Source organism: Bos taurus, chromosome 25 (assembly GCF_002263795.3).
Source record: "Bos taurus isolate L1 Dominette 01449 registration number 42190680 breed Hereford chromosome 25, ARS-UCD2.0, whole genome shotgun sequence".
NCBI lineage: Eukaryota > Metazoa > Chordata > Mammalia > Artiodactyla > Bovidae > Bos > Bos taurus.
Window position 1 is genome coordinate 42,322,438 of NC_037352.1, and position 24,914 is coordinate 42,347,351.

The following is a 24,914-nucleotide window of genomic DNA, read 5'->3' on the forward strand; positions in this document are numbered from 1 at the left end:
GCTGAGAGGAGAAAGAAATTGATTTAAGAAAAGATCTTAATATTAGAGCTGAGGCCTTCTGCCATTTAGTCAAATTTGCTTTTCTGCATGCAGGGTCACCTTATACAGACTCGTACAGACACACAATACAGCTACCATCTCCACTGATACGCAGAGGGGTGCCCTGGCCACCGCTTCAGACCACCTTGTGGGCACTCAGGATGCTCAGGACTCTGTCCTGTGTGTGTCTGGGAAGTGACTCCCAGGAGGTCCATCCACTGAGCCGAGTTCCACTCTGTTTTCAAGCAGCCCTTTAAATCCCTGAGGCCAGCACCCCTCTCTCTCATCACATAAAATGTACCCCCCACAACCCCATGTCACTGCTCCTCATCAACATGGCTGCTGTTTTTATAATCAGTCTTCAGATATGGTCACCTGATTCTGTTATTTTTTATTATGCTGAAGTCAGTCAAGTGTCTTATATCTTACTAGCATATTAATATGTCAGATTCAGAGAAATAATTCAAGTATGAAGCCAACTGATTATCCTCCTATCCATATGAAGTATAAATATAATCTCTGGAAGATGGTGAAGGACAGGGAAGCCTGGTGTGCTGCAGTCCATGGGGTCGCAAAGAGTTGGACATGACTAAGTGACTGAACAATGATAAAATATTATCTCAATTGATAATGAATGTACAGGGCATAGGGGAAAGTGGGAGAAAGTGTTTTAAAAATTGGATCAAGTGTAGCTAGTAAAATTAGCAGTTGCAAATGTTGTTTGAGGGAAGAACATAATGAATTATGAATTAGGAAATTTTCCTCTTATGTGAAAGGAAAACAGCAAAAGTCACAGAACATCCTCATGAGTAGACAAATTTATTTATTTAGAAACTGCTTATTTTCTGTGAACCAATTTCCATTTTAAGAGTTTGTGGGGTTTCCATAATGGCTCATGGTAAAGAATCCTGCCAATGCAGGAGACATGAGTTCAATCCCTGGTCCAGGAAGATCCCATGTGCCTTCAGAGGAACTAAGCCTGTGAACCACAACCACCAGAGCCTGTGCTCCACAGCCTGGGGGCCACAGCTCCTGATCCCACGCTGTGCCACCACTGAAGCCTGGGGGCCCTGGGGCCCACGCTCCATAACAAGAGAAGCCGCTTCAACGAGAAGGCCAGGCACCACAACCAGAGACTGCGCCCCGCTCACCGCAACCAGAGCAAACCTGTGCAGCAGCAAGGACCCAGCACAGCCCCCACCGAAGAGAAGAGCCTGTGAAAGAACAGCTGAAGCCCACCCAGTGCTGTGCCTGCCCGTCCAGTGGCCTGAGCAGTGGGCGCTGCAGGCCAGCCTTCAGGGGTAACTGAGGAGTAGGCAGCGAGCTTGCCTGCCTGCCTGTGGACTAGGCCAGCACCTCAGATCCAGTAGCGTTGCACTCAGCTGCTGAAGTGACCCATTCACGGTGAAGTCCTCCTTGGTCAGAGCTTGCTCAGCTGCCGCCTGCTCTTCCCTTTTAATCTCTTCAGAATCTGCAGACGTAGAGATCAGGCACGACCTCCCAAGAGTGTTCACAGGAAACGGTGCGCTGGGCAGAACTTCCCCGGTGAGCATCCGCCAAGTCAGACCCACCGACTGAGCTCCCTGGTTGCCGGGAATGGGTCGTCTCCAGAGTGCAGAGGAGAGTCCGTGTCACACAGACCGATGGTAAGAAGTTCACATAAATGCCTCTGGGAGAGGCTGGCGGTCAGCCCTGGGCTCGTAACCACCAGGAGTCTTGGCTCCTGGAAGCTGCCTGGGTCTGGTTAGTGGAGGCTCCAGGAGCTAAGCGGCTGACCAGAGGAGCGGTGGCAGCAAACTGCAGCTCAGCTCGCTGGCGAGGGTTCCTGGAGGACGCAGCAGGGACAGCAGCTGGGTTTTCAGTGGCAACGATGGCATGAGCTGCCTACAGAAGCTTCTCCCAGGTTCTCTTCGGATTCCTAGTGTGGACGCCGCCACTTTTCCTTCTGTAGATGTACTGCTCCGTTGGGAAGTAAAGGTTGGTGCCACCTAAGAGGGCCCCTGCTGCAAGGAACGTGATGACGTCGTCCTTCATTTGCCGGACAGCAAGGACCGAGGATAAAGTAAAAGATTCACTTCCCGTTATGACAAGAATCTGACAGTGCCCTATGGACCACTGTGTGGGTAGCGTGGGAAAAGCCTGAGAAGATGTTTTAGAGAAGCCAGATAATCTTTCTGATAAAACAAACTTGACTTTCATTCAGTTTGTAGAAATAACGCTGTGAGTTTTATTCTTTAGAGGTTTAAATTCTTTTATAATGTCTTGGCATTTCTGAGAAACTTATAATACATGTACAAGATTCAAGAACCTAGAAATATAAAATACTTCATATTCCATTGTTCCTCCTACCGCCTCCCTTCTTGTCAAGGCCCTGCTGCTTCCACAGTCAGTCACGTGTTTTGTTTCTCAGGAATAGTTTCCAGACGTTTTTTTTTTGTTTCTTTGTTTTGTTTTGTTTTGTTTTTTCTAAGTATTTATTTGGCTGTGCCTGCAGGACCTTTTCCATGGGAACTCTTAGCTGTGGCATGTGGGTTCTACTTTCCTGACAAGGGATTGAACTCAGGCCCCTACAATGAGAGTGCAGAGTCTTAGCCCCTGGATCAGGAGAGACGGCCCAGAATGTCACTTTATGAATACACAAGCAACTATGAATATCTACTTCTTCATCACTCCACATGTGGTGCTAATGGTAAAGAACCCACCTCCCTGTGCAGGAGACATAAGGGACTCAGATTCAATCCCTGGGTCTGGAAGATCCTCTGGAGCAGGAAATGGCAACCCACTCTAGTATCCCTGCCTGGAGAATCGCCATGGGCAGAGGAGCCCGGTGGGCTACAGTCCATAGTGTCACAAAGTGTGGGACGTGACTGAGTGACTGAGCACAACCACATTTAAAACCATACATGGTCGCACACTGTGCACAGTGTTCTATGGTATCTTGCTTATATTCAGCTGACAATATCTTGGGAATATTCTCTCTTGGGACACTATTTTCCACAAATCAGTCCACTGAATAGATGATGTACTATAATACGCTTTACTGGTCCACATTGGAATAAACACTAATATAAAATGACATCTTGACATCACAATAAACAATGTAATGCATAACCTTAGCCTAATTTATTCCATTGCAGGAAAATGTATCAATTTCTAATGCATTAGGAATTTCTACAAATCTAATGGATTTGTAGCCTGAAGTATTTGTAACTGAAGTATAGCATGTGATAGGATGTTGATGGTAAAGTAGCACGTTGCTGGATTCCCCACCCCCAAGGAGCTATGCAATGATCATTTCTCTTTCCTTAAGACTCAACCTCTCCTCTCCCAGATTTCTCCCTGATCTGTTTTCAAAAACATTCTCCAACCTCTTCTGCCCTTGTGACTTCTCTATAATCTGCTCCTCTTCTTAGCACTGTCCTTCATTCTCACGCCCTCATTGCCTGGTCTGGTCTCTACCTGCCATCTCAACATTGCCCATCATTGCTCCACCCACTCCCCTAGAGACGGTATCAATATGGCCAGATAGATGGTTGAGTATAGAAAAATGGTTCGTGGATGATATTGAATCACTGAGCCTGGATGAGAAGGAGACATCCACAGGGGAGTCTAAGGTAGCTGGGGAAGAAGCAGAATTTAGGTTTTATGTGTGGTCTTCACTCAGGGGAAGATGCTACAGGGCCCACCAGGGAAGGAGAAGTCAGAGTCAGAGGTAAATACTTGGGAGGCGGTGTCCAGAAATTCCAGCAGGAGCTCTGGAGAGAAGAGTGAGGGAGAGCACCTGCTGTGAAGCTGTTGTGAGTGTCAGGCAGGGACACACATGGGGCAGCAGAGAAAGGAGCAGGAAGGTGATAACAGGCTTCCCAAGGGAGGGAGGGTGTCACGGTGATAGTGATGTGCACACAGTTACACATGTCACGGAGATGAGGGAGGATGGAAACGAGCCAGTGAGAGGGGAGGGCGGATGCAACTAATACATCCTGTACGCTGTTTCCTGAGAGGCCAAGAGCAGAGGCCGAGAGGCTGAGCCAGAGCACAGGACACAATGAAGGAGACATGAAAGTTGATAAATAAAAACATAGGTGTTCAAATCAAGATTGTGTTAAAACGCTCTTTTAAGGAATACAATTGGGATTTTAAGGAACTCCTTTTAAGGAATATAGAAATACAATTGCAGGTGAGATATTAATTCTTAGATGATTCACAAGAATGACTCCCCTGCCTAAAGAGTGACACCATCAGAAGCAGTTCTGTGCAGAGGAGAGCGGGGAGACGGCACAGCATAGTGGTGGAGACACGTGGTCGATGGAGACGCTGGGCCTTCACAGGTGGAGGGGGTTCCTGTAGACCCCAGGGGAGTCCTGTAGACTCCCTGTGTGCTGAGAACATTGAGCAGGAGTTACTGGAGCCATTGAGAGTCACTGTACTTGAAGGTTTTTTTTTTTAAATATAATTTTATTTCTTTTTGGCTGGCCCGGGTCTTCTTTGCTGCATGCAGGCTCTCTACACTTGTAGCGAGCAGGGCCTGTGCTCTAGTTGGGTGGTTGGGCTTCCCGCTTTGGTGGCTCCTCTTGCTGTGGAGCGCTGGGCTCTAGGATGCCTGGGCTCAGTCTTTGCGGTGTACAGACTTAATTTCTCTGTGGCACGTGGGGTCATCTGGGACCAGAGATCGAACCGGTGTCCCCTGCACTGCAAGGTAGATTCTTAACCACTGGACCACCAGTGAAGCCCCTGTACTTGAAGTTTTCATTGGAGCTACCTAAAACATGATAAAAGTGATCTCAGCAAAAGGGGGAAGGAGCAGCGAGTGCACGGCCTGCCTTCCACCAAAGAGAGCCTGCTGGGTTTGCACAGACCCCTTTCCGTTTCTGAACCACACTTGCCATTTACGCACTTCCTCTTTCTCCACCTAAAACCCACACATCTCTTAAATTCTCCAAGCAATCTTCCTGGTGGCTTTCTTCCATGGGAGTAGAATTTCTAGGCAAAAGATTCTGTGCAATCTTTCTATGTGAATATCAGAAGAAGGTGAACATTTTGTTTGAGGTAATTGTTCTGGAAATTCAGAATGAAATATGTTTCAGCTCACATTGGCCAAACATGCTGTACCTGGCCTCAGCCTCCTGTATTTTAGTTGGCTCACTGGTGTCATTAAGGTCCGGGGTCCCTCTAGCCCCTCAACTATTGCATCCACCTCCTACAGCCTGGCAAAAAAAGGCTCTCTGGTACCATTAAGATCCCTGTTGATTACAGATCCTGTGATCTTGCTGGTGCCTTGACTTACTGCAGCTTCCTAAGTTCTTACCTAGGACTTGTTGGCATAAAGTTCAACCAGGAAAAACAGAAAACAAAATCTGTTTTAGTGTGTCTCTTGATATTTGGTTTTGTTTTTACATTTGCAAGAGCAAAACACAGAAAATGAAGCAAAAGATACTTTCAAATATATATGGTTAACTGATTTAGAATTACTGATTCAAAGAGTGTCTGTAAAAATAAAATGTGACTTCCACTCCCAGCTTTAAGAGGAACAGTATCTGAATGTCATCATCTGGCACTGGTAATTACAAAGCTGAACAAAATAGTGGGAGCAACTGTTTTCAGATCCTGGACAGCAGGCCATGCAGGACTAAGTTCCTAGAGGAAGATGGATACACAAATCCATCTGAAGACTCCTGGCTGTCTGCCTTCAGGCAATTTCCATGCTGCAGGTACAGGGAGGGGAACACAGATGCAGCCCAGCAAAGCCCTGATCTGAGAACACAGGTGAGCCAGGGAGGTGCAGAAGGTGATAAGTGCGGGGCAGGGCATTGATAAGAGAGAGCTACTCAGACAGAAAGAATGATTACAAGTGCTTAATGAGCCCGCTGAGTCTCTGTTATCTGATCACACACAGGTGAGATTCCACAAGGCTGAGCAGGAACAACTTTTGAGGAAAGAATTATTACTGGAGATCTATGCATTGAGTGGGACCGGATGCCATGATCTTAGTTTTCTGAATGTTGAGCTTTAAGCCATCTTTTTCACTCTCCTCTTTCACTTTCATCAAGAGGCTCTTTAGTTCCTCTTCACTTTCTGCCATAAGGGCGGTGTCATCTGAATATCTTAGGTTATTGATATTTCTCACAGCAATCTTGATTCCAGCTTGTGCTTCCTCCAGCCCAGCGTTTCTCATGATGTACTCTGCATATAAGTTAAATAAGCAGTGTGAAAATATACAGCCTTGAAGTACTCCTTCTCCTATTTGGAACCAGTCTGTTGTTCCATGTCCAGTTTTAACTGTTGATTCATGTCCTGCATATAGGTTTCTCAAGAGGCAGGTAAGGTGGTCTGGTATTCCCATCTCTTTCAGAATTTTCCACAGCTTGTTGTGATCCACACAGTCAAAGGCTTTGTCATAGTCAATAAAGCAGAAATAGATGTTTTTCTGGAACTCTCTTGCTTTTTCAATGATCCAGTGGATGTTGGCAATTTGATCTCTGCTTCCTCTGCCTTTTCTAAAACCAGCTTGAACATCAGGAAGTTCACGGTTCACATATTGCTGAAGCCTGGCTTGGAGAATTTTGAGGATTACTTTACTAGTGTGTGAGATGAGTGCAATTGTGTGGTAGTTTGAGCATTCCTTGGCATTGCCTTTCTTTGGGATTGGAATGAAAACTGACCTTTTCCAGTCCTGTGGCCACTGCTGAGTTTTCCAAATTTGCTGGCATATTGACGGCAGCACTTTCACAGCATCATCTTTTAGGATTTGAAATAGCTCAACAAATAGTTGGGGAAACAGTGGAAACAGTGGTTGACTTTATTTTGGGGGGCTCTCAAATTACCTCAGATGGTGATTGCAACCATGAAATGAAAAGATGTTTACTCCTTGGAAGGAAAGTTATGATCAACCTAGACAGCATATTAAAAAGCAGAGACGGTACTTTGCCAACAAAAGTCCTTCTAGTCAAAACTATGGTTTTTCCAGTGGTCATGTATGGATGTGAGAGTTGGACTATAAAGAAAGCTTAGCACAGAAGAATTGATGCTTTTGGACTGTGGTGTTGGAGAAGACTCTTGAGAGTCCCTTGGACAGCAAGGAGATCCAACCAGTCCATCCTAAGGGAGATCAGTCTTGGGTGTTCATTGGAAGGACTGATGCTGAAGCTGAAACTCCAATGCTTTGGCCACCTGATTTGAAGAGCTGACTATTAGAAAAGACCCTGATGCTGGGAAAGATTGAAGGCAGGAGGAGAAGGGATGACAGAGGATGAGATGGTTGGATGGCATCACTGATTCAATGAACATGAGTTTGGGTGAACTCAAGGAGTTGGTGATGGACAGAGAGGCCTGGCATGCTGCGGTTCATGGGGTTGCAAAGAGTCCGACATGACTGAGTGACTGAAGTGAACTAAACTGAATGGATTGAAAAGTGTCCAACATTCATGTGGGGCTGAGAATCCTCAGCAGCCAGAGTGAAGGAACCTCCTTGAATATGTGGGGCATTCAACTGAGACAGAAAATGCATGTATTAGAGCTGAAACTAAAAACAAAAGAAAGAAAGAGAGAGAGAGAGATGAAACTAATCACAAGCCTTAAAATAAATGGCACATAGAATTGCACTAACAAGCCTTAGCAATAATCCTCAAAAGTGTCTGTTATGAAGGTAATCATTTCCTACCAGGAAAAAGCAAAATTAACACTTTCAGAAAAAATACAAGAAAACAAACCAAAAGACATTTCTATCACCCAGGAAACTTCAAGACATTTAGGGGTCTTGTGTCAGACAGCAGGTCTGATGTATATTTCATATTATCTCATACCCACCCACAAAATAAATATAAACCCCTTTATATACACTGCAAATATACTAGAATATTCAAGAAATTGACTACTTTCTGGAAAAATATGAATTCTCAAGACCAATATTTAAAGCAGCTGTAACAAAAGAAAAATAAGCAAGGAAGGCTATAAAATAAATTGCTTTCAAGAATTACTTCTGAAAATCATGTGAAGGCTATGCAAGCAAAGAACAACTGACTACAAAAGCACCACATAATTTTAGAGAATCAAGAATAGAGGAACAGAGGAAATCTGTATTTTGTGAACATAATTTAACCCTGATAGGAGTCGGACAGGACTGAGCGACTTCACTTTCACTTTTCACTTTCATGCATTGGAGAAGGAAATGGCAACCCCTTCCAGTGTTCTTGCCTGGAGAATCCCAGGGATGGGGGAGCTTGGTGGGCTGCTGTCTATGGGGTCGCACAGAGTCGGACACGACTGAAGTGACTTAGCAGCAGCAGCAGCATGAGAACTTGACATAAGTGACATAAAACAAAACCGCACACCAATTTTACCTACTATTCTTGGTCTCCTAATCCATTAAATGCTAATTAATGCTATATGAATCATTGCAGAGAAGTTCTCCATCTCTAAAAAACTTAGGTTTACTCACGATTTTTGTTCCTTTAAAATAAGTCAAGCTGTACAGTCTAAGAAGTGCTTGCTCCAGAAGATGTGGAATATATATACAATGGAAAATTACTCAGTCATAAAATTAGATGAAATAATGCCATTTGCAGCAACATGGATGAACATGGTGATTTCACTTTAAGTGAAGTCAGACAGAAAGAGACAAGCATCGTATGACATCACATATGTGGAATATTGAAGAATGATACAGATGAACTTACTTACAAAGCAGAGGTAGAGTCACAGACATAGAAAACATGCTTATGGTTACCTAAGAGGACACGGGGGTGTGGGGAGAGGTGAGTCAGGAGTTTGGGGTCAGTACGCACACACTGCTGTGTGTACACCAGGTGACATAAGGAGCTGCTGTGTAGTGAGGGAGCTGTACTCAGTATCTTGTGAGGACCTGTAATGGGAAAGAATCCGGAAGAATATATAGTCGCTCAGTCGTGTCCAGCTCTTTGGGACTCCAGGGCCTGTACCTGCCAGGCTCCTCTCAAAGGAGGGATCACAAGGAGCTGGACACAACAGAGGGACTAACCACACAAGTCCTACTCTGCTCGTTCTCAGCCAACTTGGAGAAAGACAGGACGCCTTGTCAGCGCTGCAGTAAGTTTTGCTCTAAGATGCCTGCCCTGTAGGGAACAATTTGAACATATTCTGAATTTCAGTTGTGCTTGCAAGTAATTTTGTCAGGAGAAAGAGTTGGTGAGAGAAAGAACAGCTGACCCAGAGGAAACTAACCAGGCGGGAAAACACAAAACACCGCTTAACACACAGTAAACATTAAACTGATTGAGGACATTGCGGGAAATGTCCTAATTCATTCTCCATTTGTCCACACTTAATTGAGTGTGCTCAGTTAAGACACTCTGTGTCTAGAGTGCGCTGTCATTCTTGGCTAATTTAAAATATAGTGTATTAATAGGAAATTGGAGGCATAATAAGGCAAACAGATCAGGAGACGACTGTCATCGAGAAGAGAGTTGATGACTTAAAGTGCCCAAGAGGAGGGACAGGCCACGCCACTGGGCCACACGGGAAAGGATCAGCCTTGTCCGGAGAGGGAGGGAGGGGAACTCAGCACAGGGGCCTTGACTGTGACTCCTCAGGAGGGAACAGTGAGCTGGGTGCGCAGGCTCAGGACTGGCTGGTGCGAGTGATGTTAGCGGCCATCCTCGGTGTCTGGCTCTGGGTGACAAGGGAAGGGGACAGTGGCCCGGAGCGCAGCTTAAATGTCACCTCCTCAGAGACACGTCCTCATGTGCATCTGCGGTGACAGCTCCCTCATGTCTCCTGCCCTTACCACCTCGGTCTTTCATGGCCCCAGGGCCGGCCCTGTCAGCACCCGCTGGGCTCATCACCCATCAGTTTTCAGGCCCCAGGACTCCTGTCCTCCCCGCCCCCCTCTGCCGCAGCCACCCCATCCCGCTGTGCCGTGTCCTGCCCTTCACTCCATGGAGCTGACTCTTCTACAAGCTGTTCTGTTTATTCGTTGTCTCCCTCCACATCATCAGCTCTGTGGGAGCAGCAGGATCGTTTCTTTCTAAAGTGTGGTGGTTTTCTGCCTTATTCTCTTCTTGAATGTCAAGGACTGTGAGGTGTCATGGCTGGACCCCTGCCCCCAGCACAGACCTAGCACACAGCACATGCGCTCTCAGTATTTGGGGATGAACACGCCAGTCACTGTGCTTAGCAGCTCAGTTCAGTTGCTCAGTCGTGTCCGACTCTTTGCGACCCCATGAATCGCAGCACGCCAGGCCTCCCTGTCCATCACCAACTCCCGGAGTTCACTCAAACTAACGTCCATCGAGTTGGTGATGCCATCCAGCCATCTCATCCTCTGTCATCCCCTTCTCCTCCTGCCCCCAATCCCTCCCAGCATCAGAGTCTTTTCCAATGAGTCAACTCTTTGCAGGAGGTGGCCAAAGTACTGGAGTTTCAGCTTTAGCATCATTCCTTCCAAAGAATGCCCAGGACTGATCTCCTTTAGAATGGACTGGTTGGATCTCCTTGCAGTCCAAGGGACTCTCAAGAGTCTTCTCCAACCCCACAGTTCAAAAGCATCAATTCTTTGGCACTCAGCTTTCTTCATGGTCCAAATCTCACATCCATACATGACTACTGGAAAAACCATAGCCTTGACTAGACGGACCTTTGTTGGCAAAGTAATGTCTCCGCTTTTGAATATGCCATCTAGGTTGGTCAAAGCTTTTCTTCCAAGGAGTAAGGGTCTTCTAATTTCATGGCTGCAATCACCATCTGCAGTGATTTTGGAACCCCCCCAAAATAAAGTCTGACACTGTTTCCACTGTTTCCCCATCTATTTCCCATGAAGTGATAGGACCAGATGCTACGATCTTCATTTTCTGAATGTTGAGCTTTAAGCCAACTTTTTCATCTCGTTTTTCACTTTCATCAAGAGGGTTTTTAGTTCTTCTTCACTTTCTGTCATAAGGGTGGTGTCATCTGCATATTTGAGGTTATTGATATTTCTCCCGGCAATGTTGATTCCAGCTTGTGTTTCTTCCAGTCCAGGGTTTCTCATGATGTACTCTGCATATAAGTTAAATAAGCAGGGTGACAATATACAGCCTTGACGAACTCCTTTTCCTATTTGGAACCAGTCTGTTGTTCCATGTCCAGTTCTAACTGTTGCTTCCTGACCTGCATGTAGGTTTCTCAAGAGGCAGGTCAGGTGGTCTGGTATTCCCATCTCTTTCAGAATTTTCCACAGTTTATTGTGGTCCACACAGTCAAAGGCTTTGGCATAGTCAACAAAGCAGAAATAGATGTTTTTCTGGAACTGTTTTGCTTTTTCAACGATCCAGTGGATGTTGGCAATTTGGTCACAGGTAAATAGCAGAGATGGAACACAGCACCAGCCATCAATAGAAAAATGGATTAAAGATTTACTGAGCATGGCCCTGGCCATCAGAACAAGACCCAGTTTCCCCCTCAGTCAGTCTATCCCATCAGGAAGTGTCCATAAGCCTCTTATCCTCTCCATCAGAGGGGAGTCAGATTGAAAACCACAATCACAGACAACTAGCCAATCTGATCACATGGACTACAGCTTGTCTAACTCAATCAAATTAAGCCATGCCGTGTGGGTCACCCAAGAGGGATGGGTCATGGTGGAGAGGTCTGACAGAATGTGGTCCACTGGAGAAGGGAATGGAAAACCACTTCAGTATTCTTGCCTAGGGAACCCCATGAACAGTATGAAAAGGCAAAAAGATAGGACACTGAAAGATGAACTCCCCAGGTTGGTAGGTGCCCAATATGCTACTGGAGATCAGTGGAGAAATAACTCAAGAAAGAATTAGGGGATGGGCCCAAAGCAAAAACAACACCCAGTTGTGGATGGGACTGGTCTCGGAAGGTTTGATGCTGTAAAGAGCAATATTGCATAGGAACCTGGAATTTTAGGTCCATGAATCAAGGCAAATTGGAAGTGGTCAAACAGGAGATGGCAATGAAGGAGGAAACAGACAGAACAGGCTCCATTTGAAGGGAGGACTGCATCTTGGGCTGGACTGTGGACTTTGAGCTATATTGCCAGTATCTATGGAAACGACATGCCAACTGGAAAACCAGGCCCCCTGGATGGAAGAGCCCCAGGGGTCGTATCTAGACTCTCCATTTCCTAAAAGAATACCCTAATTATCTGTGTAACCGAATAGAATAATAAATTCTATTATGCTTATTGGGGGATGACCTATTGATAATTGTCTGCTGTTAACTACCTAGGCTTAAGGCTTATGAATCACGGGTTGACTTTGATTGTATCTTTCTTTTGCTTTGTTCAGAGTAGTTTCAGGGAATTTGGGAAGGTGAGTTTGGACACGTACACTTAGGGTATATAAGGTTTTCAGAAAAACTGGTCAGGGTCCTTGGATAAGAGGAGACTCTGCCTCGGGCCCACCGGTGTGATAAACTGCACTCCACTGTCTGCATCGTCCTTCTGGGTGAGTTTGTTTTGAAGAACGTGTGGCTACAGCAGCAAGAGTGAACATCGAGTTGGACCATAAAGAAGGCTGAGTGCTGAAGAATTGATGCTTTTGACGTGTGGTGTTGGAGAAGACCCTTGAGAGTCCCTTGGACTGCAAGGAGATCCAACCAGTCCATCCTAAAGGAGATCAGTCCTGGGTGTTTATTGGAAGGACTGATGCTGAAGCTGAAACTCCAATACTTTGGCCACCTGGTGCGGAGAGCTGACTATTTGGAAAAGACCCTGATGCTGGGAGGGATTGGGGGCAGGAGGAGAAGGAGACGACAGAGGATGAGATGGCTGGATGGCATCACCAACTCAATGGACATGAGTTTGAGTAAGCTCCGGGAGTTGGTGATGGACAGAGAGGCCTGGCGTGCTGCAGTCCATGGGGTCACAAAGAGTCGGACACGACTGAGCGACTGAACTGAACTGAGTTTGTATTTGGGCCAGGCCTTTTGCAGGGCTAAATTTTCCAGCTTCTGAGAATGTAGCCAAGGGCTGAGCCCGAGAGAGGCTCCTGGGACGTACCAGAGCTCACTCTTAGCCTATCTGCCATAGAATGGGGTACTGAGAGTCACCGGCTGACAGAAAGGCGTCCCTTTTGTCCCAGTGATCTCCCCGTGTGACTAATGCACGAAAATGGCCGACCGACCCAACAGTCGCACCCGACCGTGAGAGGTGACCCCTAAGAACCATGCAGCTAGGGCACCGTGTGACCTGGGCAGAGACAGATTCCATACTTTTCACAAGTGCACAGGGCACATTCTCCAAAATTGACCATATGTTAGGCCAGAAAATAAGTCTACTATAAATACACTCACATCGTACAAAGGAACTTTTTCCTGTCACAATGCAATGAAATGAAGTTAATAGTAGAAGGAAAAGTGGGAAAATCCACAAGTATGTGAAGATAAAACACAGTCTTAAATAACCAGTAGGCTAAAAAATAATTTAAAAAAGAACTTAGAAAACACCTGGAGAGAAATCAAAATATAAACAGAGCATACCAACATGTATGGGATTCTGCAAAAAACATCACCAACAGTGAAATGTAAAGCTGTGAATGCATACATTAAAAAGAAAGCTCAAATAAGCAACCTATCTTTACCCTAGGCAGAAAGGGGAGCGCAGACCAAACTCAAAGCTAGAAGAAGGAGTGAAAATAGTAAAGTTTAGCTCTCAGATAAACACACAAAAGAGGAACACCAAAGAAATCAATTTTAAATAAAATTTACTTCAAACAGGTCAACAGAAGTAACACATCTTTAGCTATATTGACTAAGAAAAAAGACAACTAAAGTTAGTAACAAAGGGGAAACGTAACTGCTACCATGACACAATAGAACAGTAAGGGAGAGCTCTGAGCAGCTGAGTACTGTGAGATGGGATAACCTGATGCAATTCTGTTGTTTAAGCCTCAGTCTGTGGTATTCTATTCTGGCAACCCTAGCAAACTAGATAACTTTATCCTCTTTCTTGCAAATAAAAGTTATGAAAATAGTGCCAAAACCCACAAAGTATATAAAGTACCCGAAAGGAGGAAAAAAGAAAAGGACGAACTGCCTAGGGTGTTGAGAAAAATCTTTTTGTTTCTTATCAAAGTTAAAAACGTCAAAACCACCAGAAAAGACTCATGAATAGACATTTTAGAGAAGCCAAACGACAACCATGGTAAAACAACCAGAAAGTCATTCAGTTGGTAAAAACAGTAAAATAATATAGTAAAATAAAAACAGTAAAATGCAATTTATTCTTTGGAGGTTTTTAAAAATTCAATTTATGGAAGTTCCAAAGAGGTTATAATACAGGCACATGATTCCAGATACTGAAAGTACACTTTGCACTAATCTGTGCCTCCTGTCATTTAGCCTGTGTGTCCAGGGCCATCTGCCTCCACAGGTAGTATTTTGTTTCTTATGGATCCTTCTAGAGTTCCTTGTAAGCAGACATGAAAATATATTTCTCCTTCATGCCCTAATTCAAAACATACATAGTGGTATATTAAGCATGGAGTTTTGGTACATGTTGCTTTTATTTATTTGACAATGCCTTGGAAATTGTCCCCTATCAGGACATGATTTCCTGCACAGCAGTGCACTGAATGGATGATGTACTATTATAATACACTTTGCCCATCCACAGTGGGATGAACACTGATATGCAGCACTCTGTTTATATTACGAACAAGGCTGCAATGTAGAACTTTGGCCTGTGTTATTCTGCTGCTAGCAAATGTGTAGGATATATTTCCAAAGAATTTATAACCTGGAGTGTTTGTAACAGAGAGAGCATTTGATAAGATGCTACCAGTAAGATCCTTCTGAGCCAGCAATGAGCCTTTCTCTTTAAACTGCAACTTCTCTATCACACCACTCCCCCACCTGTGTTTAAAACTGCTTTCCAACGTTTTCTAACCTTCAGAAGCCCTCTACAGTCTGTTCTATCATCAGCACTGCCCTTTATTCTCGGTGCATTTACAACATCACGAGGTACGTACCTGTTGTCTCCACTCTCCTCTGGGTCCATCATGCTCAACTCACCCATTTAGAGCTGGAGCCAACGTGGCCAGATAACTCCTTGAGTGTAGAGAAATGGGTCATGGATGATCTGAACCAGGGATCCTGGTGCCCAGGAGAGAGAGACGGTCCGTAAGGGGTGTAACTGGGGAGAAGGAAAGGTATATTATGTTTGACCCATGGTAATTATTCAGGTAACGATTCTACAGAGCCCAGAAATGGGAGCAGGAGTCTTGATTGGAGAATTTGTACCTGGGAATTTGTACCCAAATATCACAGCTAAAATGGGAGGTGCGGACTCCAAAGGGAAGATAGTGTGAGTGAGTCTGCTGTGAACCTGCTGTGAGTGCCAGGGAGAGACACACACGGGCAAGGATGCAGCAGAGAGGCAGGAAGGCAACAGCAGGCATTCCAAAAGGAAGGGGAGAGCGTCATGGCAATAAGGACGTGTCACAGAAGCATGTGCCACAGAAGGGTGGCGGTAAATGGAAAAGGGATCAGAAGTCATTCATAAGTCGTGGCAAGTTGCTTCATGAGAGGCTAAGGGCAGAATCAGACCATGGGATACAATGAAAAACAGATAAAATCAGTAGGTAAAACCATTCATGTTCAAATCGAGATTTTGTTAAAATGTTCTTTTAAGGAACATAGAAATACAATCTCAGATGGGAGGACGTTGAAGTTTAGGTGATGGCTGACAGAATGACTCCTTGCCTAAAAGAGATGCCGTCAGCAACGGTTCTGTGCAGAGTCGGGCAGAGAGCCCATGACACCGGCAGACAGATGTGATGGGAGACACATGTGGAAAAGGCTGGTGACTGGAGGGCTTCAGGGAAGAGTGGGTTCTTGCAGACTACATGCGCCAGTGTGCAGATAACATCAAGGGGCAGCTATTTGGGTCTTAGGAATTACTTAACCTGAAAAAAATTACTTAAACTGAATTTTAAATTGGCACCATGTAAAGTGCAATGGCTTCCCTGGTGGTTCGGGTCGTAAAGAATCTGCCTGCAATGCCAGAGGCACAGGTTTGATCCCTGGGTCAGGAAGATCCTCTGGAGAAGAAAATGGCAACCCACTCCAGTATTCTTGCCTCTCCAGAATTCCATGCACAGAGGAGCCTGGTGGGCTACAGTTCATGGGAAAGCATGGTAGGAATAAACCCAGCAAGGTGAGCAAGTGTGCTGTGTGCTGGGTTTTTCAGGACAAAGCCTACCGGCTTTGGATCAACCCCTTCTCTCTCTGAACTTTTCTTGTATTTCATTGTCTTTCTCTTTTATAATTTAAAAGTCACATTCTTTAAACTTTCCAAGCAGTTTTCCTGGTGGACTTTCTCCCATGGAAGTAGGATTTCTAGGCATGGGTTCTATGTTTTCTTTCTACATAAACTTCATAAAAAGCCCAACATTTTTTTTGAGGCAACTGTTCTTAAACTGTAGAAATAAATTTATTTTGGTCCATACTGGCCAAGACTACAAAAATTGCTCCTCAGTCTCCTGAGTTTAAAATAGGCTCTGTGGTACCATCAAGGTTCCTGCTGATCTCAGATCCTGTGATGTTGCTGGTGCCTTGACTACTGCATGCACTCTGTCTGACTGCCAGGGCCCTGTGTCATCCATCTGTGTGGGCACGTGGCATCAATGTGCTGTATTTATGTGAGAAGTATTCAGAGCAGGATCAAATCCTGGGATCAGGGACTGCCAGCACTGAGCTAGCACTGACCCCGCCCCCCGCCCCCCCGGCCCCCCGCCCCCCGCCCCGTCACCACGTGTGCGCTCACTCATGTCAACTCAGCCCCCATGTGTTTCCACTCTCCAAGTTGGTGCCCATCTCAGGGCCCTTGTCCCTGTTCTTCCCTCTCCTAGGATGCCATTGTCCTGGAGCTTAAAGTGGCTGCTGTTTTCTGCTCACCTGGATGGCAGCTCAGATATTAACCTCTCGGATGGGCATTCTTGGACCAGCCTGTCTAATGCTGGTGTTTCCCCTTTACCATCCCTCGTGATCCTGATGTTTCCCATCAGTGTTTTTAGTTACTAAGTCATGTGACTCCTGCGACCCCAGGGACTGCAACCTGCCGGGCTCCTCTGTCCATGGGATTTCCCAGGGAGGAATACTGGAGTGGGTTGCCATTTTCTTCTCCAGGGGATTTTCCTGACCCAGAGATTGAACCTGTGTCTCCTGCTTCGCAAGTGGATTCTTTACCACTGAGTCACCTGGAAAGCTTAGTTTTTTCTTTATAATGCTAATCAAAACTTTTCCCCAATTAAAATTTTTATTTATAAGAGTCTGTGTACTCCAGAAAGTCACATGAGATCAGGGTCCCTATCTGTTCATTTGTTAACGTGCCTCCATTGATTACAATTCTCCGTTGATAAGTATTTATTGAGTAATGAATACAAGAGCCTTAATGTCCCTTTAATTCAAATTCATGGATTAGAAATGAGAAGTGAGCTTCCAAGTTTCCCACAAGTGGTCACCTCAAGCCAATCCAGAGATAGTGAACTGCACACTTTAGAACAGAATGAACTGCTAGTGACTGAAAAAGAAGATGGACACTGGGATTCCGGTGAAAAAAATTCTCCACAATATAAACTGTGGGAAAATTTAGTGTGACTTATTAGACCAACAGATCTTATGAAAACAGGAGCAAAAATGGCCTCAGTGACTTGATATACCTGAAGAATTCAAACTCAGAGACTCCTAAGACCTTACCCAGGATTTATTGGGAGAAAGTTCTTCTGGGGGCGGCAGGGGGAAAGCCATCTAAGTGTGTCCCCTGATATTTCATTTTAACATGTTCATGAGCAAAACAAAGAATATGAAACAAAAGACACCTTCAAACCTTTGTGGTTAGGCGATTTTAAATTATTGATTCAAAAGTATAATTTTCTCTTAAAATGAAATGTGATTTCTGCTTCTAAATACAAGAAGGAGTATCTGGACTTCCTCACCTATTACTGGTAATTAGAAAGCTGAACAAAATACATGAAATGAATCTTGAGTCAGAATGCTTGGCCAGAGACAACCTGGAAACCAACCCCATCGCCATAAAACCTGAGACTGAAAGTCACGTGGTGAGAAGTCCCCTGGGCTTCCTCGCCCTGCTGCTGTCCTCCTGCCTGCCCTTCCCCATCAAGCCTCTTTCTTTGTCAGCACGTGTGAGCCCACTCTAGGGCCCTGGGAAGGGTTCCCCTTCCTGCAACGATAAGAGGAACAGCGTCTAGACTTCCTCACCTACTATTGGGAATTAGAAAGCTGAACAAAATAGGAACCGATTCTCAGACCCTGAACAGCAGGCAGTGTTAGGCTCCAGGACTAGGTTCCTCGAGTGAAGGTGAACACACACATCAACCTCATGACTCTGCAGCTCTCTGCCTTCAGGCGGTTTTCACGCTGCAGCTGAGGGTAGAGGAACCATAAACATTCTGGCAAAAATCTGAATTGAGAACACTGGTGAGCTGGGAGGCCAGGGAGGCTATAATCTGTGTGGCAGAGCATCAAAAAGGAGGGAGCTACTGAGAGAAAAAGTTTCACAACTGCTTAATGATCCCTTTAAATCTTTATCAAATATCAATATGAGGACACACAGGTGAGATTCCATAATGAATAAAAACACAAAAACATAAAACATTGGTCTCACAAGCAAAAAATCAATTCCTTCTACATTAATTTTTTTCAAAATATGGCAATTAAATGAAGGCTAGTGTGCAGTACACACATACATAAATGGATATGTTTCTAGAAAGCAATTTTTTAAAGATGTCAACAAACCTCTTGTCATTCCAATTTTAGAATCCTACTAAAAGTGAAAAAATTAACGTGGCAACATGTCTTTGCATACAAGAGGCATTCAAATAGCTTGAGTAGTCTTTAAAAATTGTTTTTAATTGGTGGGAAATGTTTTACCATTTTGTGTTGGCTTCTGCCATACAATGCAAATTAGCCAATAATTATATACATGTATATATTTGTATATCACTTGCTTCTTGAGCTTCTCTTCCCTCTTTCAATAGCTTTAGTTTTAGGATGGAAACGTTATAAGGAGCCCTACATTTAATGTCTAAATACTAAGGAAATTGTTAACAATGTCACACATGTTCCTAACTCAATATTATCCTTCCATTATCAGGTTTATGAATATTTAAAAATACAGATCAGTAAGTGCATTGAGCAGCTACTATTTGCATTGCAAGGGGTCAGCCAGCACCACTTACATTAGGCTGAGACTAGGGGTACGCATAGGAGTGGTAGCAAAACAGGAAGGCATGTCCTGCTGAGAGCTTGTGATGTAGGGAAGTTGGAGGCTGACAGGAACAGGGGCACCCACGGGATTGCTTAGAGGAACATATTCCCGCCGATTTGTTTCTAATTGGAAAGGATAAATGAGGAAACAGTCACTCACCAAGACCAGACCTTGAGGCCTGTTGCTGCAGAATTTGGGGGTGTGGGTTTCCAGAATGGTTGCTGCGGGGCATGGGGCAGGGCCTCGGGGGCTGTAGAGAGTTTCCTCTGCTTTTAAACGAATATGTAAGACATACTGAAACTCCTCTTTGGTCCTCTTCAATTGAGCAGCTAGCTATTTTGTGGGTAAACTTTTATCATTAATTACAGACAATGGTAATAATTACAGTAACGGCGAGTGATAACGATAATAGTAATTTTCATTATTATAGATTTTAATGTCCATCTACTACAACCTATAGTATAATGGATTTAAGAGCGCCAAAGTTGCCTGGCCACCTGGTCGACCTGTCGGCTGTGACCACCCAGCTACGACCAAACAGCATGAATGCCACCTGTACAAATCCGGAACGGAGGGCGGAGAAGGTACAGCACCACCACTCTGCACTCATTTCCTACGAGTTCCACGCAGGTTGCATTTCTCTCCCCTAAGCGTCCTCCCGTCGACGCGTGTTCAGAGGCTCTTCCAGAACTAAAGACCGAGCCAGGTTCGGTACCCTGGTACCATCAACGGACGTCTCCGGCCACTTTTTGTATCTCAAAGTTTTGTTTGGCGCTTCTCACCACCGAGCCCGGGCAGGACTAGAGCCGCGCGTTGGGCGACCTCCTTGCTCGCCCGCGTCGGGGACCCGTGTGTGGTTCACACAAACGACGAGCCCGCAAGAACAGCAGAAACTACAGGCGGTCCACGCAAAGACGCAGCTCGCGCTCGCACGGCACAGCGTCCGTCAGGGAGCAGACCCCGCCGCACGGCCCTGGTGCGGACCTGGGCCCGCAGGCGGCGTGGACGTGGCGCCGGTAGATCCGAGCTCGGGGTGGGGGGCTGGGCGTGCAGCTCAGCGCAGCCTTGTTCAGCGCGTCCGGCTAGGCCCCACTCCGGGGTAGGACGCACGGAATTCATGGACGGCAGGCGGGAACCCCGCAACGTCTGCCAACGGAGACACACTGCCATTATCACCCGAGGCGGGAAAACAGGAAAATGTTGACCCAGGACACCACGCGGGGCACCGTTACTCTCTTTGCCGCGAGCTGTACCCCAGGCGGACGAAACGTTCGGATCGCCGCACCGTTTCTAGAGACACGGCACGTCCTCGCCATGCAAGCCTGAACGTTCATGTACGGCGTGAGCAGGACGCGTCCAGGCACGGAGACGGGGCCCAGGGGCGCTCGCCAACGAGCCCTGCGAGCACGGTCTCGGCCAAGCTGGCGAAGACCCAGACCCTGGAGCGGGGGGACCGCGGAGGGGAGACGGACGCCCCTGACGGTGACCCAGGAGCCTGGCCGCCGAGCCAAAGACCCTCTACCTGCCCGCTCCGAGGCTCTACGGATGGAAGAATGAGGGGAGATGCTGGTCGACCAGAGTGAGCGGCAACCTACCGGAGGCCACGGCACTAGACCGCCTCTCAAAGCCCTGCGGATCCAATCTTCAGCAGGAGCAGACGTGCCTAGGTCACCACAGCACCGGGGACATCGCCGCCAGTGCTGCCAGTCTCTGGAGCTCTATCCCAGTTTCGCTGGCTGAGTGGCAGCCCTTATGAAGGTCGCCGAAGGAAAGGAACGCTCTGAAAGCGGCCGCCAGGGGCGCCCGACAACCGGTTCGAGGGTCCCCGGGACGAGTCGCCGGCAGGCCGCAGCGGCACCGACCGCCCTAACGCCCGAGCTCGCCCGGGGCCTCTGCCTCGGAGGGGGCCCCCCGCTTGGGACAGCGCGACGCGGCGTCGCGGAGCGGCCCAGGCGGCAGACGAGGGCGGGCGGAGAGCGGGAGGCCGCGGCGGAGAGGCCCTCCCCGCGAGACTGCAGGGCCGCAGGCCAACCTGAGCAAGGGAGATTCTGCAGGGGGCTGGGCTGTGTGAACTGTGAGCTGAAACAGCGAAAGTAAAACAGAAAGAACGAAAGCACGGAAGACATCTTATTCTGTCATTTCAGAGTTGAGATGTTACTAAAGTACAAAAATACAAGGCTCAGAAGCCAGGAAGGAAATGACTGAAAACTTGATTATGCAATTGATCTTTTAGTCTTTACCAAGCAAAGCCAGGTGACAAGAAATGGGTGTGTGAGAACATTTGTGTGACTACATATATATTAAGAATGTTGATATCAGCATTACGTAAAAACAGAATATTTAGAAAACACGGCAAGGGATCAGTTAAGTAAATTTTCAGTGCATTCACATAACAGAAGACTATCAATATGCTTTTTGGTTTACTGCTGTTATTTAAACGAGTTAAATCTATAGGTATTGACTTGGAAAGATGTCGATGGCAAACTGTCAAATGAAAACAGAAAGTTTTAGCACTTCCAGGGGTATACATCGAAGAAAGCAATGGCACCCCACTCCAGTACTCTTGCCTGGAAAATCCCATGGATGGAGAAGCCTGGAAGGTGTAGTTCGGACACGACTGAGCGACTTCACTTTCACTTTTCACTTTCATGCATTGGAGAAGGAAATGGCAACCCACTCCAGTGTTTTTGCCTGGAGAATCCCAGGGACAGGGGAGCCTAGTGGGCTGCCGTTTATGGGGTCGCACAGAGTCGGACACGACTGAAGTGACTTAGCTTAGCATAGCATAACGTAGGGGTGTGTATATATATATATATATATATACCTTTTTAAAAAGTGAAGTGGAAAAATAAAGAGTTAGAATAGCTAAAGTGGTTTTAAAGAGCAAGAATCAAGTCTTCCCTGTAGCCTGGAGTCTGGACAGAAAGACGTGCCAGAAACAAAGATGGGCCACACTACGTGCCTTTCTGCTCCCTCCTGCTGTAGTCTTGGGAAGGCAGCTGGCATCTCAGCCCCTGCACCTCTCTGCTCCACTAACACTCAGAGCCCCTGCAGGCAATCAGAACTCTGACTCTGCAGGCCTGGGATCCCTATGTCCACAGTCTCTTCCTTCACATCAGAAGTCTGTAGCAATTCACTTGGTTTGCCCAATCATCCATGCCCAGAGCTGCTGGCTCTAACATACAGCTGTGTAGTCCTTCTCTCCATAAGCTTTGAGCTAATATCCCAAGGAAAGACCATTCCCCTCACAAAACAGGTATGAACCACGGGAACAACTGGAAGTTTGCACCTGGACCCATTATACAAACTGTGTGTGCACACTCAACTCCCAAAGACACTACCTTTTTCACTGTGCTATTTGCATGGCATGGCCATTGTTTACTTGAAGCATCCAGGCTCACTTATGTGGCAGGAAGAAATACGAAGTACACACACACACACACACACACACATGCATGCACACACACCCATGTACAAACATAGAGGCACACACACACCCCAGGAGCTAATCTGGACTCCTGCTAGGGATGGCAATGGTGGGAGCAGAAAAGAGATCATTGTTGCTGCTTCTCGGGTCCTCTGCGCTGGCAGACCCTGGTTGCTTTGCTGACTTCACCGTGGGGAGCGCGGGCTTGGGGCGCCCTAGTCTGCAGTTTGCTGTCCAGTGCCCTGCGCTTTATTTGGTCCACTCTCCCCTCTCTCCCCAATGCACAGTCATCATTAAGAAACAAGAATCGACACACACTGCATTCAATTCTCAAGCCTGAATAAAGTTTACTAGCAGAGAGAAACTGAGTTATTGTGAAGAAGGTAGTGAGGAAACTTTATTTATCTTTTTTGTAGCTACCAGAATGTTCAAATATAGTCTATAAAAGCTTAATATTTTTTTAAAACTAGGAAAAGTAAATAATCCCTCATTACTCCTTCTTGCCCATCACCACCTCTGCCCCAGCTTCTGTCACACTGGGCTCACCTGACGACATGCCTGTTCTCCTGGTTTGGAGACTTCTTTCACACTCATCACTGTCCTCTATGCTCACTACACACCTGAGGCCATTGTAGCCATTCACATGGTAAATCAGGGGATTTTTCTCTAGTGAGCCTGAGGGTTGTATTTTTTTTTTTTTTTCTTTTAATAGAACCTCTCCCATATATCCTCTAAAGTCACAACCTTTAAGGATGCTATAACAAGTGGGTGTGAATGATAGAAAGAGGCTGTTTCTATATCAGTCCCTTAGCTGCCATATGCCTAAGAGAGTGGTGGATGTTACTGGCATTAGTATTTGCTGGGTGGTTTTAGAATATCCAAGCTGAAAGGAGAAACCGGACAATTTGGCAAGACACAGATCAAACCAGGAGTTAGAGCAAGTCCCTCTCATTGTCTCAAGGCAAGAACTCAGCCACCACTGTCCTCTGCATCCTCATGCAGGACAGTTGAAACTGACCAGATAAAGCTCAGGAAACAGAAACCATCATGAGATCCAAGCCTCTAAACCCTGCTAGATACTCCAGGCATGAGTCCCCAACCACTCATCTGGGTGTGACCCCTCCTACCAAACCACAGGCATGCAGAGATATGGGGAACCCTCCTCTCTGGGGTCAAAGAACTATGGGCTACTCCCCACATAAACAACGTAGTAATATTTCCATTTTACACAGAAAAAAAAAATGAAAGTCATGAGCTGTTATACTCTGATTAGACCTACTTGTTCAGAGTTATTTAATGAATATTCAATTCCTATGATTTACATCAAATCCGAGGAAACCCTCACAGTGATCACTTGGGGAATCTTGACTCCATAGAACAACCACTCTCAAACATTTCCATAACTAATTCTTGATCAAATGCATCAGGCTTTGTTCTCCAATACCCACTGAAGTCGTTTAGGGTCCCCACCCTTCCTGCTGTGCCCTCCCCTGACCCTCTGGATGCAAGTGCCTTCAGTCATCTTGAGTCCTCCCCATGTGGGAATCAGGCAGCTTTGGAGCCCTAACCTTACTTCTGTCATGGCCTCAGATATGTGGCCAAGCCACTGTGAACCTTTTCAGTGGTGGGTGAAGCAACCTAAGGGGTCATGTCTTGGTGGAAGGTCAGGCACTCTGGTCGCATAGATAAGCTCTTAAACCCCCTTGCACAGGAAAGAAGCAGGAGCACATACATCATGAGTCCCCCGGTGGGTGTCACAGTCCCACAGGGCAGACATGCTCATCAAATGCAGAGGAAGTTTACTTTGGGGTGAAATCTAGTTGACACCTTCAGAGGCATGATGAAATACTACATGGATTTCTCTCCTGCTAAATATTATTGGCAGAAACATTCCTCATTTCATAATTTTTGTATAGGAAGGTATTTGTCTCCAAGGAAGGAAAATTAAAATAATTACCTTCTTCATCGAACAAATTTGTGTGCTCACTCAAAACATATTCTGACATTTAGTTGACACTCTCCATCTTCTTCAAAGATAAGAAATATAATCATTTGTTTCATTTCACCCTGCTCATCTCTAGGTTTCCCATTTTCCCAGAAGGGTGTGCTTCCTCTGAATACAAGTCCCACCTACTCTCTTGTCTTCATAAGAGAGCTCGGGCCTCAGCCATAAGTTCGCCCTCCAAATAAATACCTCAGATGATCTAATGGCCACAGGAGAATGAGAAGCTGTCGCTAATGTGG

General features: G+C 46.0%; 1 long non-coding RNA gene and 1 pseudogene across 1 annotated transcript; both read right to left on the reverse strand.

The window, feature by feature from the left end:
- Positions 1-845: 845 nt before the first annotated feature.
- LOC112444284 (small ribosomal subunit protein uS2-like) lies at positions 846-4,150 on the reverse strand (annotated as a pseudogene).
- A 10,068-nt stretch (positions 4,151-14,218) lies between these two features.
- On the reverse strand, positions 14,219-15,629 carry LOC132343893 (uncharacterized). The gene is made up of 2 exons (XR_009492917.1): positions 15,256-15,629; positions 14,219-15,148 (listed from the first exon to the last, which is right to left on the reverse strand). It is a non-coding gene; the product is annotated as an uncharacterized lncRNA (long non-coding RNA).
- Positions 15,630-24,914: the final 9,285 nt, after the last annotated feature.